At 36.4% G+C, this 15,296-nt stretch overlaps 1 protein-coding gene and 1 non-coding gene across 3 annotated transcripts in view; one reads left to right on the top strand and one right to left on the bottom strand.

Moving 5' to 3' along the window:
• OLFM3 (olfactomedin 3) overlaps positions 1–15,296 on the bottom strand; it is a 196,053-nt gene that overhangs the window by 47,325 nt on the left and 133,432 nt on the right. The window lies entirely within an intron of this gene.
• LOC112438383 (U6 spliceosomal RNA) lies at positions 9,873–9,977 on the top strand. The gene has a single exon (XR_003026814.1). It is a non-coding gene; the product is annotated as a U6 spliceosomal RNA (small nuclear RNA).

The following is a 15,296-nucleotide window of genomic DNA, read 5'->3' as shown; positions in this document are numbered from 1 at the left end:
AGGCTGCAACAACTTAATGGACTAGTGAGAATAATGTGTCCTACATGTATGAAAAAAATGGTCAACTTAAAAATGCAGTTTTAAAACTACCACAATTTTCATTTATTCAATTCATGGTAAACTATAAACTTAATTACTTATACAGTCCTTCAAAATAACAAACCAAAATCTCTCTATCACTAGTAAATAGTGAAATATTACTAAATCTAATAATCTCACAAAAAATGTGACCTGACTCCACACTTATTTTCTTTGTGGAATTTCATAGTGGATCAATAACTATATAACCTACAATTGTGCATTATTGCTCATGGAATGCTGAAAGCTATTGATTAATATATTTATTCATTAGATTTTTTATAGTAGCCTGTCCTTTTTATTACCCAGAGAGTATATTTCATGATAGACTTATATAGTAAATAATAAATAAGCAAATAAATATTGAGTGAGAATGACTCATAGGTAATTTATATAATATTGGCATGTTCTGTCATTAGAATTTTATTTTTTTCTTTTATTTGTAGAACAAAAGTTAAATGTTGTTTTAATGACCCTACACAGACATATAATAATATATATTTCCTAGTTTGGGACTGTATGTATGGTAGATGTGGGAAGGTTTCTAGAAGACACAACCTAGGTAGATATGAAAAATCAAATACATGAAAAAAACCTGATGACCACATAAAATATGGTAGAAAATAAACAGTTAATGCGGTAATTGTGACCTGAAAGTTTGACTTTAGGTAAAATGAGAAGAGACTTAGATTGCTTGCTAAACAGTAGAAGCTTTAAGAAGAAATAGTGTACTCATACTTTATTTTTATTATTTAAAACAAAATTTAAATTTGTAAATGGCTTCAGGCAGAGGGGAAAGTGGCTTATTAGATATAGTTGTAAAGGTACAAATATAGGGCTGAAGAAATTATTGAAGAAGGAGGAGGAGAAGAAAAAAAGAGATAAGAAGGAGGACAGCAATTGGGTAGAACATTGAAAAATGAACTGTATTGACTGATTAAACCAGAGTGACCTCTAGAAAAAAACAGTGGGCTCTTGTTAGCAAGTTAAGTAGGAAAAATAGGAAGAGTAACATAAAATAGAAGAAGGTGGAAGACAGAGTACTTGTGTTGAAATCACTTGGGGAATGCTGGATACCCTGGATGGGGTGTGGTTTGAGAGTGACCAGGTACATAAACAGCTCTCCACCCTCTGTGGCACCTTAAAAGCAGTTTAGTGGATAGTCCTCCAGATTCTTCCACTTACTAGAAAGATACCATTGACTAAGTCAGTCTCTCAGTCTCCATTTTATTATCTGTAAAATGAAGATAGAAGTACCAATGTGAAATGGTTATTTGAGAGACTGAATGAGATGACATATTTTGAAAGTGTCTATAGTATGTCAAATGCAAAATAAATGGCAACCCTATTTTTGACAAGAAATACCATGATTTGAGCCAGCCAAAAGGAACAGACCAGCTGAAGGAACAATCAGGCCTAGAGAAGGTGGAAAGTTTTGCAGTTTTGCAAAGGGGTAGCTGAGTGCAGCTTGGAGTATATGCTGTCTTGCAATTCAGTCACCTTGGGTGAAGAGAATAATACAACTTTGCTGGATGACACCATCAGTCTGTGGCTCTGGGGCTAATAGTCCAATTCAAAGTAGAGGAAAGGGACTGATTGCTATTTTTGCTTCCCTCTTCATTGAAAAGTCGAGGTAACTACTAGAAAACTTCCATAAGGTCCCATTAGCATATCTGCTTACTTCCTCACCTGTGCCCACATAGTGTACCTTCCTTTTGGTTGCCATGGATAAATTGATTGTGTTCCTAGATAAGGCAGAGCTCTCCTCTGTGCAATAAATCAGTTGTTTTGGACAATCATGCATAAGAATTACTTGCAAGCCTGTTAAGACCCAAATTTCCAGGTCTCACCTGAGTCTGATTTAGCTTTAGGACAGGACAAAATAGTTTGCTTTTCTAACAAGCTCCCAGATGATGCTGATGCTGCAATTCTTGGCCCACCCTTTGAGTAGACAGCCCTAGGTTATATCTCTCTCACCTACTCAAAGACAATTCTTATTTCCTCTTTTTCCAACGTCGATAAATTTTCCCTCTTTAGCAGATCATTCCCAGCATCATAAATACCACCATACTTTTCCTACTTTAAATGCAAACAAACAAACTTTCTTGATCTTATTTTCTCTCCAGAAATTCCATTTCTCACTCTCCCTTTATAGCATACCCTCTGAAAGAATTGTTTATACTTACCATCTTCAATTTCTCTCTTCCTAATTGCATTTTTGTTTACACTTCTCCAATCCGCTGACACTGCTTTCATCAGGCTACCAGTGACCCCTAGATTGCTAATCTAGCAGTCAATTCTCAGTCCCCAACTTTCTTAACCTATGGGCCGCATTCATGTGAATTTACTTTCTCCTTTTTGAAACAATTTTTTCACTTGGCTTCCAGGATGCCACACTCACTAGTCTTCCTCCAATTTTATGACCTCTCTTTCTTAGTGTCATTTGCTGATTCTTCCTCATCTATATGCTAATGATTCCCAAATTCATTTTTTCCCAGCAGACCTCTCCTATCAATTCAGAACTGCATATCCAATTATCTACTTGACATCTCCACTTCAGTGTTTAACAGACATCTTAAATTGAGCACGTTGAAAAAGTGAGATCCTGTTATGGCTCCCCAACCCCAGAAAAGAAAGCAAAACAAAAATACACCAAACAAATAAACAACAAAAATACACATGCAGCCATTCCTGCAATCTTCCCATTTCAGTTAACTGGCAACACTATAGTTAAGTTGCTCAGGCCAAAAAGTGAAGTTTCAATCTTAATGTCTTTTCCTCCACATCTCTTATCAATTCAGTCAGCTAGTGTCTACTCTCAAAATATATCCAACATTCAAGTATTTTGCACCATCCCAGCTGCCACTGTGCTGCTTCAAGCCTCCATTGTCTTTTATCTGGATTGTTACAAAAGTCACGAGTTATTGACTTTGTATCACTTGTTACTTTGTACCATTTGTTACTGCTGCGCACCAACATTATCTTCTTAAAATATAAATCAAATTATGTTATTCCAGTGCCTAGATTCCCATCTTTCTCATGGTGAAGGTCAAAATATTTAGCTTGCACTATAAAGTTCTACATAATCTGGCCTCCTCTTATCACTCTGATTTCATTTCTTTCAGCTCTCCCCTTTGTTAACTCCTCTGGAGGCACTCTGGCCCCCTGGTTGTTTCTCAGAGATGCAAGGCAATCTTTCACCTTAGGGACTTCGCACTTGCCCTTCTCTTGTGGAAATTACAATCTCTCAAATATCTTCTCACTTCTTTTTCTCCTTCCTCCCGAGATCTTCTCTCATAAGATCTTTTCTGGCCACACTATCTAAAATGTCTACTCTTGTCACCTGGTTGCTTTATATTGTCTTTTGCTGCTTTACTTTTTTTCTCCTTAGAACTAGGTAGCATGCTATATATTATATTTATACATCTTGCTTATTATGTTTTCTCCACTAGAAATCAAGCTCCATGAGAGAGAAATGATTCCTGGTTTCTTTACTGGGGTATTCTTAGCCTACAAGAGTGTTTAGCACACAGTAGTTTCATAATAAATATTTATGAGATAAATGGATAAATGAATATGTTACTATTTAATTTCTGGCCTGCTCTCAGATTAAAAAGGAAACCATTTTTAGTGTGAATATACAGTACAGCTTATTCTTGCAAAACAAACCAGTACAATGTATTCCAGTATTGTGTTTTGCATGTATGTTTTTATGTATGCATGATGGACCTATACATGGGTAATGGATAGTGAAAAGTATTGAAACATTATGCTTATAGTTACATGTATTTTTTCCTTCCATTTTTCACATGTAGAATGCAAGCACTTTTGGTCTAAGCCAAGAAGTACTAACTCCAACTTTGATTCTGTCTTCTGTTGATAAGCTTCACGGATCACTGGAACCCTACATAAATATGGAAGCAATCTTTTCTTCTTCTTGCCTTTGGCTAGCTAAATTTTTCTCTAATAGCGTAGGGGTGGCAGAAGGGACTGTATGGTATGTAGAGAATATTTTTAAAAAACCACTTCACTATCTATATGTATATCAAGTATCATGTTGTACACCCTCAATAAATATGATAAAATTTAAAAAGAAAAGACAGATTTTAAAAAAATGGTTTAGAGAAGATAGAGATCTGAGTCTCCTTTCACCCAAATCTCCTTCAATTTGGCCCTTGGCAACCAATTAGGGACCACTTGTAGGTCCTAGAATCAGTGCTTCGCCATTTTTGCCTTGAGGTTTCAATATTGTCTTAAAAGTACTCACTAATGAAAGAATGAATTTAGAATGAAAAACATTTGCAAAGTTCTTTAAAGGAAGGATTTCTGTCTTCTCATCTTTGCCTTCATCTGTGAAGCTGACTGATGCTCTATAAGCCCGGGGGATCCTCCGTTGGCAGCTGTTGTTGCTACTTCAAAGGAGAAAAAATGGATGTGTGGGAGAGAAATATATTCAGGGCAAACGTTTTTTTTTTTCTCTTTCTACTCAAAATTGAAGAAGTGGGAAAATATAAATCCAGGATTAGTCCAGAAATAAAAACGAAGAATGCAGAGTGGTGTGACAGAAACCTTTAGCTTAGTCACTACCTTGCTTTGGGTCTTAGGTTCTTCAAATAGGAAATAAAGATATTAAACAAAATTTCCTATCTAGCCCCTTTCGTGATATAGTGCCACTCTCAAGAGCTCAGTCTTTATCCCTGCAGTCTCACGTGTACCCTTTCACTCCCTGTTCTGGCACTAGTAGATGACTAGCCATGTGACCTCCCAGAGCTGTGGTGTTCTCATGTGTAAATTGGGGATAATAAGAGATACTCTTTGGTATTTGTGAGGATAAAATAAACTGCTACATAGAAAGCCCTGTTATAGGGCGTGGAACATGATCAGTGCTCAATCGATGTTTGCCATCACTATGCAAAAGAAACGTATGCATCTTCTACCCATCTTCATGGAAGAAAGCATAAGCACAAATGTTAGTGACAAGCGAAGTTCATCAAACTTTGGAGTAAATTAACAATATAAAATTTATCTTTAGAGTTTAAATATTCATCTTTCTAATATGGTTTGTTCATATGGATTGACTTCAAACATTCTAGAAAGTATATAAAATGTGCCTGTCCTATGTTTTATTGAGAGCTTCCTTATTTAAGCCTGTCAGCCAGGCACTATTCTAAGAACTTTACATGTATGAAGTCGTTTAATCCTCAGACAAACCCGATGAGGTAGTATTGTTATTGTAACCAGTTTATAGTTAAGGAACTGAGACACTGAGAGGTGAAATATGTTTGCTGAAGTCACACAGCTAATAAATGACAGGGCCAGTATATGAACCCCCATAGTCAGATCCCAGATAGTGTGTTGTTAGTTATGCTATCTCACTGTGTCTCATACACACACTCACCTCATAGGTATGCAAAAAAATAGCCAAGATTGATTTCAAATTTAGTCTTTTTAAAACAATTAGAATTATGTGGGTGAAGCATTATAGGTTAGTTATTTGCATGCTTTATCAGTAAGTGAGTGCTAAAAGCTAAGCACAAAAATTAAAAGCAACATGTCTTCACTTAATGAGTTTATCTTTGAATGTGATGGAGCAAAGCTCTCACCAGGGAGGCATTGACACTCAGGTAAGGGCTTGGTCCCCCTGCTTTATTTTCACTGCAATCTATTTTCAGACTTTTCTAATTCACCCAACTCACTAGGGCAGATTGAAGTGTTAAATTATTGCCAAAAGCTTTTCTGGAAGAAATTGTTTAGAAAGAGAAATTTTAAAGAGATTGGGAAATTGCCTGGTGATCAGAAAGGAGACTGTTTCAGTGGTTGTGTGAAAGAACAAAATTGGATCTTCAAATGTGCAATTTTCTGAAAAGTTGTTATGAGTTGTTTCATAAAGCTTATCTCCCTCATGGCATATAAAATGTATGTTTAGCAGGTACCAAAAATCTGGTAGTAGTAAACAACCCCAAACATCAAAGTATGAAAGAAGATTACATCTGTAGTCTGCTTTTTAACAAATTCATGCAAATAGGAGATCTGCAGAGTAGGGTTTTATGTAGCAGCATAGTTACACTGTTTGTCATCACTGTCCTCTCATCAATATGTGTAGTAAAGGTTATTTTGTGTTCTGAAAGCTCTGGGCAGACAAATACGGTTAAATATAAACCCCTAAAGATCTGGTGTTGAAATAAGTCAGGCACTATTTATCACTGAAAGCATCCTAAGAGTTATACAGTTTTATGAGAGGTTGACGGAAACAGTTAAGGCTGGTTCATTAAAATAACCACCACATAGATGAAGCCATATAAAGCCTTTACTTCATTAAATTGCCCTTTTTGGCTTCAATGCAATTAAACACTTTTAACCTTATAAAAACTGTTTCAGGAGGACATAAGTAACTCAATTGAAAAACAACTCCCTTTGCAAATACTCATCTGAAAAGAGACCAGTGACTTATGTCTGAACTTAGCAATAGATAAGTAAAGGAAAAAAATGTTGATAAAGGTTGTCTCTTGTTATTGAAATCACATAGCTGATTTTTTTCTGCTACTTAATATTTTTTTGTTCTCTCCACATTTTCCAGCTTAATTATGTATTATTTTCTGTTGTCAGAAAAACATAAACAGAAGTATGTTATGTCTCTCTCACTGACCTTTAAAGTCACTGGTCTATTAAACATTTATCAAGTGCATTCTTTGGGGCAGGAACTGTACTATTCTGAAAATTTAAGATTAATATGATACAGCCTTCTGAGTATTTCATCAAACTGGGATTGTAACAGAATACAAGTGATTATGTATATTGGATTCAAATAGTTCCACACTTGTAAGTACCTATAGGGATATAATGGAGGAGAAAAAGAAGAGGGAATTAGTACCACATAGTGTAATGGTCAGGAAAGACCACAGTGGAAAAGATAATGCTTGAGTTAGTTTTATAAATTCAGATCTAAATTTCTAGTTCACTCAGAGAAACTGACAGTAAAATTCACTATGGGCCCTGAACACAAGAAAAAATGTAAGTCATAGGGATCTTGGTCCTATACTCCAAAAGACATTTATATATGTTAGCTCTTTCTTTGTCAGTGTACATCTGTTTCCCCAGTACTTTACATTTTCATCTCTCTTTTCATTAATAAAATAAAATAGTGATATTTACCTAGAACATAATATAGGGCTACTGAATGTAAAGAGACTGTGAAAAGGAAGTAACCGTTGTCAGGAAAACAGTATTTTCCTTGAGAAGTACAACAGACATGTAGAAATATCTGAGTTCTTGGGGAACCTTGCATTACCAAGAAAATAGATTCAAAATTACAAACAAACATTATCCAACAAGTAATTTGGATTATAAATTTACACATAATGAGTCATAATGTACAGAGCTAAAACTGTAAATCTAGTATAGAGGCTTCTTGTCAGGTCTCTGCAAAGAGGCATATATACATTATATAAACATTGTAACGTGAGGAGCGTTAATATATTTACCATATTGAAAATGGATCAGCTTTGCAAAGCATTCCACCCGCTCCCCATGCTCTCCTTTCCCCCCTCTCCTTTCCCCTTCTCTCTCCCTGCCTTCCTTCTCTTACATTCTTACTTTCATCTGTCTTTCCTTCTTTTCTACCTCTTTGTCTCCTTTTCTTCCTTCTGTATTTTCTCCTTTCTTCTCTTTCACTTTCACCAAACTTTATTGAGTCCTTTCTAGGTGTTCTGCACTGAAGTAGGATTTAAGTATGGTTTCCAAGAATTCCCCAGGTAATTTTGATGTGCTCTCATTTTTAACCATTGCCTAGGCCGTATGGCTGCAATTCAAGCACAGATCATTGTAATATTTTGCACTTCATATTTGGAAGTTTTGATTTACCTCTCCACTCATTCAACACTGTTTTAAAACAAAACAAAACAACTTTTTTCTTATCTGAACATTGAAAATGCATGTGTAGGTCACAATTTACATTTTATTGCAATCCATAAGGTTTTAAAGAAGTTATTGATCTTAAAACTGGAAACTCCTCATAACTGGTATTTAATAATCATAGTATATTATTCATGTGAACCTCATTAATAGCTTTTTCTTACAGGACTGGTTAATAAATATGTCAATGATAAGAAATACATTTTCTCTCATATATTTTCCCTTTCAATAATATGTGTACTAATATCTATTAAAGTATCCATATAAGTTAATTAATATTTTTCTACCAAAAATATATGTAGAATTATTTGAGGAGCAAGGTCTGTTTCACAGTGAAACATGAAACCTGCATTTATGCATTCAGGAAGGATTTATTGATCATCCTCTATATGCTAGACACTAAATGCTAGAGATCAGGAACTAATGCAATTAACTCTGACTCAAGATCTCCCATTCTAGTGGGATACTGACAGGAACAAGAAAGAAATATAGCTGTAAGTATAATTTCAATATAATGGGACCCATAATGTGTACAATGTGCAATGGGTCATTGATATGGTTTGGATTTGTGTCCCCACCCAAATCTCATATCAAATTGTAATTCCCAATGTTGGAGGAGGGGCCTGGTGGGAGGTGATTGAATCATGAGGTGAATTTCCCCCTTGCTGTTCTTGTGATTGTGAGTGAGTTCTCACGAGATATGGTTGTTTAAAAGCGTGTAGCACCTCCCTCTTCACTCTCTTCCTCCTGTGCCAGCCATGTAAGATGTGCCTGCTTTCCCTCTGCCTTCTACTATAATTGTAAGTTCTCTTAGGCTTCCCCAGCCATGCTTCCTGTACAGCCTGAAGAACTGTGAGTCAATTAAACCTCTTTTCTTTATAAATTACCCAGTCTCAGGTAGTTCTTTATAGCAATGCGGAACAGACTAATACAGTCATAAACTGTTAGTGATTAATTCCATTTGGGTGGGATAGAGGAGGCTTCAGAGGGATAGTGGATTTCCATGGCTTCAATAAATTTCCCAAGAAAATCAGGAAGGAAAGGCCATTTCAACACTGGTGACAGCATGTGAAAATTCATTTCTGAAGTGTGAAAGATCCCATGTTATTTAGGATATCTGAGTAGCTTGCAGTGGGGGCAGTGAAAAATGCATGATAGGGGGAAGGAAGAGAGGAAATAGAGTTGGAAAGGTAGCAGGAAAAAGAGGTAGCAGAAACATGTAGCTCTCCAAAGAGAAGATTAAACATTGCTACCACTATGTCTTTACGGAGTTTCAGGAAGACTGATGATACCAAACCAGTTTGTTATTTAGAGGAATATCATTCAGAAAAGATGCAATAAATATTAGGGAGTGGGCGAGGAGTGAGAATGCCAGCTGAGAGAGTAGTTAGGCGGCCATTTCAGCGTCAGCATAAGAAATAACAGAAAGACTGGGGAAGAATAAGACATGGGCTAGGCACATTACACAGGATTTTGTGAATAATTAGATGCAAAGACAAGAGAGAGAAACAAGACAAAAGCAGCCTCTAGATTTCACAAAATACAATACAAGTTAAATGTCTCTTATTTGAAATGCTTGGGGAAAGAAGTGTTTTGGATTTCGAAATATTTGCATTATACTTACTGATTGAGCATTTCTAATCCAAAAATCCAAAATCCAAAATGCTCCAATGATCATTTCCTTTGAGTGTCATGTTGGTATTCAAAATGTTTTGGATTTTGGAGCATTTCAGATGTAGATTTTCAGATTAGGAAAATTCAACCTATATAACAGAAAATGTTTAAGAATTGTCTAGGCCAGTGCTTCTTAAACATTAAGGTGCAAATGAATCACTTGAGGATCTTGTGAAAATGTAGATTTTCATTCAGAAGTTGGGAATAGAGTGCTCGCTTGAACAGCACATATACTAAAATGGAAATGATACAGGGAAGGTTAGTGTGGCCCCTGCCCAAGAAATTGGGGATACAGTCTGAGATTCTATATTTTTAACAAGCTCCCAGATGATGCAGAAGGAGCTGGTAAACAAAACACTTTTTGAGTAGAAGGAGCCATGGAAGCCAGCTCAGAGACTGTGGAATTAAGTGAAGTGCTAATGTGTGTAGACAATAAGGAGGCACAACCAAAGTGGGGTTGGGGGAAAGGCCAGCTATGTAAGAGAAGTGTGAGTGAGGATTGCCCAGAGGCACACATGCTTCTTATCAAGAAAGGGGGTCCAGAGTTCTTGTCATCCAGAGTTAATTGTTAACAGAAAACATTTAAAAGTAATCCACTTTAAATAGGTACCAATATTTCTTAGAAGTAAAGAAAAGCTGTATTTAAAAATTTATCTTGAACTAAAAAAATAAAAATAATCTTATCCTTATTGTGAGGATATATTTGCAACTGCGTGTTAACAGCATGAATAACAAAGTCTTAATTCATATATGTGTGTGTTTATGCAATTATTTTAACAATCTCATTATTTAGTTTCATTCCACAATCATGAAGAGATTTGTTTTTGCAAAACTCTTCAAGGAATTCCATAATTTTTTCAGACCCTCTTTTATTCTTTTGATATCCATATCATTGTCTTTTGAGGAGTCCGCCCCATAAATTTTCTCTTCAATCGTTAAAGAATGTATACCTTCCAGCTACTCTTTAGTAATCCCTTTGTATTTGGTCAGACCAGTTCTCTCATAACACTTCCATCAACTTCATGAAATCATGTATGTGTCTTTTACATGATATTAACTTCCATCATATTTACAATAAATAGCATTAGGTAGTCTTAATATCCAAAAATCAGTGGTTCAAGAAGGATTCCACTGTTAGGCAATAAGGGATACTTTAGTGGGATTGAGAGGTAATTCATTAAATAAGTGGCCATATAATTAGTGAATATTTCTGATGGCTTGGAAAACACATACTTTGATAACTTTAACTCAGGGTTGTCTAGAGGCTTAAACATAATAGCCAGTCACCCACATGCTCTGACTTTTTGATATAGGTAGAAAAGAAAGAGAAGGATCATGCTTTCACATAATTCACTCATTTTAGGGACGGATTCTACTAATTACATGCAGAAGAGTTAATGCATTGTGTTCTCAGCAGCTACAGAAATCTGAAATGAAACAGTTTGATTTGATTATATTTCCTTTTTTTTTTTTTTTTTTTTTTGAGACAAATTCTTGCTGTGTTGCCCAGGCTGGTGTGTGGTGGTGTGATCTCGGCTCACTGCAACCTCTGCTTCCCGGGTTCAAGCGATTCTCCTGCCTTGGCCACCCAAGTAGCTGGGACTACAGGCACCCACCACAGCACACCTGGACAATTTTTGTATTTTTAGTAGAGACAGGGTTTCACTATGTTAGCCAGGCTGGTATGGAACTCCTGACCTCAAGTGATTTGGCCGCCCCGGCCTCCCAAAGTGCTGGGATTACAGGCGTGAGCCACTGTGCCCGGAAATTTGATTATACTTTTGTCTGTAAGAAAGAAGATGATCAGAAGATAACTGCATCACTGGCTGCTGCCTAGACATTACCAGTGTTTGTAGTATCTACGTTACTACTGTCTCAGTGAGGCCCAAGTATCCAGGAAACACCATAGAAGGTTCAGGGAAAGGGGAAAGCCTGAATAGTTGCTGATTGGCAGCTGAACAAAGATAAAGCTATTCCCATATGACAGTGGATCTGAAGGTCAAGATAACGGAATTCTAGTCTTACTGTCCATGTGAAGTTAGCAGTATGGCATGCCTTAGTTTCTTTTGAAGCTTCAACATTCTCTGACTCTATGCGTTGTGTTAAGAGCATGGGCTTTGTAGTCATGTAGACCTGGGTTGGAATGCCAGGTTTGTCACTTACTGTGTGATCCTGTGTAAATTAATTATTTTTCTGAACTTCATTTTACTAATCTTCAAATTAGAGATTATAATATCTACTGATGAAGCCCACCTGACAAGGTACACCAAAGGCATACTTATAGTTCAATGAAGTTAGATTTATTAATTTGTTGTATGAAGGGAGATTGCACAGCAGAAGCATGGAGCATCCAATCAGGCAAAGGAAGAAACAGGGTTAAAAATAGGATTGGGGAAAATGGTGTTTAGGCATACTTAAATAAAGAAGAATCTTGATAGTGCTAAAAATGAGCAATGCTCAAAGTAAAGAGATTAACATCAGGCCAGAGTTAAGAAGTGGACTCTGGATTCTGTTTCCCTGGAAACTCCAAAGTTAAGACACATGTTGAATATTGTATCTGAAAAACCCTTATCTGAAGTTTTGCACCTGGGTTGAAAATTGAGGCTGTTTCTTGGTGTCAGTGACTCAAATCTTCCAGGCAAGTGTAGGGTGTTCCATTTTTACTGATCTGATTTCAAACGGTAAAGTTTCTAATAGTCTGTGATTTTAGAGAACAAAGTGTCTCAGTGTTACATCCTTTGGTAAAGTAGCAAAAGCAGTATTGAGAGGTAGACCTCATAGGCTTGTACAAATAATGAAGCAATGTACATGAAGTACTGAGCACAGTGCTTATCTTATAAGCAATTGTTACTCTTACTATTATTGTTTAGCTGTACTTTCACAAATAAATATCCCATAATAAGACAGGATGCTGACTTAAAATGACTAAACTTTAGTTACTGAAAAGCACAATTCTGAAAACTTAACTAGCCAATAAATGGAGGAATTCATTCTTATGACCTTAGATAGCCCATGCTTTCAAGAGGAGTCTAGGTGCAGCACAATCACCTGTTGCCTTTGATAATACTGATTTCCTGATCCCACCTCACCAGAAATGTGATTCAATAAACAGACTTGCAGAGAAATATGTATTTGCACTTTTCAAAACTCCTGATTTTGATATGCAACCAAATTTCAGAAACACTCATATAACCAAATGACCATGAGGAAGCATTGCAATACATATACTATTCCCAAATGATCAGAAGTAAAAGTTTAGAACATTAAAAATAGGCATAAATATGATCTTGTACAGATTTCACTCAGTGTTGTAATGCCCTTTGAAAATCTCTGATACATTGATTTTTCAAGTTGAATACCTTCAGTATTGGTAAAAATAAATCCTATGTAATTAGTTTTTGTGTTTTTTTTTGAGACGGAGTGTTGCTCTGTCAGCTCATTGTAACCTCCGCCTCCCATGTTGAAGCAATTCTCATGTATCAGCCTCCGAAGTAGCTGAGATTACAGGCATGAGCCATCACACTTGGTTAACTTTTGTATTTTTTAGTAGATACAGGGTTTCACCATGTGGGCCGTGCTGGTCTCGAACTGGACTCAAGCGATCCACCTGCCTTGGATCCATCCGCCTGCCTTCTCCTCCCAAAGTGCTGGGATTATAGGCATAAGCCAGTGTGCCTGGCCAGTAGCTGCTTTTGATATTGGATATTTCCAATCATGAATAAGTCCTTGCTATACTCATACTCCATTCATTGTCTGAGTTCTGCTTTCTGCTGCACCAGCCAAGATTTACTTCTTTCTGCTACATAACAGCCCTTCAAATATCAAGCTACTTCAACTTGTATGTTTTAGAGAAGAATACAGCCCAGATTTTTGACCATTTCTCTTATGATATGCTTTCAGAGCTTCCCCCTTCCTGGTTATTCTCATCTGCACACATTCTTGCTGGTTAATCTTACTAGACTCAGTACAGAATCATATACTCTGAAACATTGTAGGTTTGTGTGATGAGCCTAGATCAGGAAAGTAAGGAGGCTTATTCGTAAAAATGTCAATATATTTTTCCTTATAGAATTAGGAAAATTATCACAATTTAAATATATTATTTTTTCATGAAGAATTGTGGTTATATAACTGACACAGAGAAAATATTTTTATTCTGAGCCAACAAACGCTGTCTGCTAAAGTGAAGTTCCATTGCAGAAGACATGGTTATTTTTCAATTATGATAATATATATCTCAGTGATAAATCGAATTAAAATTTCCTCATCACTGCACATAATGATTTAAGATATATTCTTAAATCTCATTAAAGATTTACTATCCCTAATTGCTATTGGCTCCCAGACAATTGTCTCATAGGATGGATCTCTGAGCAACTTGATGCTTCAGAAATGGGCTGAGACTCCATGGGGAAAACAGCTTAGAGGGCGCCAGTGCCTCTTCTCTTCTGCTTCAGGGCTTTGAACTTTAGTTTCGAATTTAGCCCACTCGCCCTTCTCCTAACTCTCCTAACAACTTCAGATGTTACTGAATTAGCTCATAGGCAATTGGTTAATTGGGGAGTGATGTCAGTATAATGTGAATTTGTTCTGGTTCATATGCTTTTTTTTTTTCCAAAATCTTTAATATTTTATACGAAAAATAAGAAGCAAAGTGTATGATCATAGCTGAAAGCAGCAAGCTGCAGTTACGTAGTCATTTACACAATGATAATTTGCCTATAGTTATTTTCTTGAATTGATCAGGACATGTGTTGCCTGTGTTACTCCCTAATTGTGCCTTTTCTCTTGTCTCTGTAGCTCAGCTACCTCAATCTATCCTTACATCCATTTTTGTCAAGTAATCTTCAACTTGAAAGTTAAGACCCTAAACAGTATTTACTGAAGTATTTTTATTTATTAGCAATATACAATTTTTTTTAGCTGTGTTAGTATGTAACACAATTACTGTTTTTTGTTAATTCTCTAACAAAATTGTATAGGTTTGAGGGGTATGCCATAACCCTTCTTGTTTATAATGCATGATTTTGGAAAGCATGAGGTTTTCTTAAGGAATGTGTATTTTGCATTTTATTAGCACCATGATCAGGAGTCTCCCAACCAGAACAGACCAAGAGACAGAGTGGTTGAGGGGGTTTTGTGAGGCTGGGGTCCTCTGAACTTCACTCATCTCAGTGGCTGTAAATCCTTTACCTCAAATACTTGTGGTCAACTTCAATACCAGTGCCAATATGTCTCACTGAATGTGAAAAGTTAATGGCTGAAAAGATATTTTTATCTCCCTGTTCAAGGCTTTTAAGACATGCCACACTACCACAAACAGAGGCCCATAAAAACAGTTTCTCAGGATCCTCCCATTTCTGCCCTCATCTTAATGACTTCTAGCCCGTTCCATTTGGTTTTATCTATTAGGTTGGTGCAAAAGTAATTTGCTTTAGCTTAACTCCTTGGCTTCAATTTCTTGGCTCAGACCTTCAAAGTTGATTAGTATTTCTGCCTCCTCCTTATGTAGAATTCACTTTGGTTTCCCTCAGCCATTTGTACCATGGACTTTCTGAGTGGTTTCTTGCTTATTCTGTCTTCCCTGCTCCAGTTTTGAGCATTATGGAGCCCCCTGCACCAGGCTGATTTCT

This window comes from Pan paniscus, chromosome 1 (assembly GCF_029289425.2).
Source record: "Pan paniscus chromosome 1, NHGRI_mPanPan1-v2.0_pri, whole genome shotgun sequence".
In the NCBI taxonomy this organism is placed as follows: domain Eukaryota; kingdom Metazoa; phylum Chordata; class Mammalia; order Primates; family Hominidae; genus Pan; species Pan paniscus.
The sequence above is the reverse complement of the archived record's forward strand: the minus strand, read 5'-3'. Positions and strand labels throughout refer to the sequence as shown.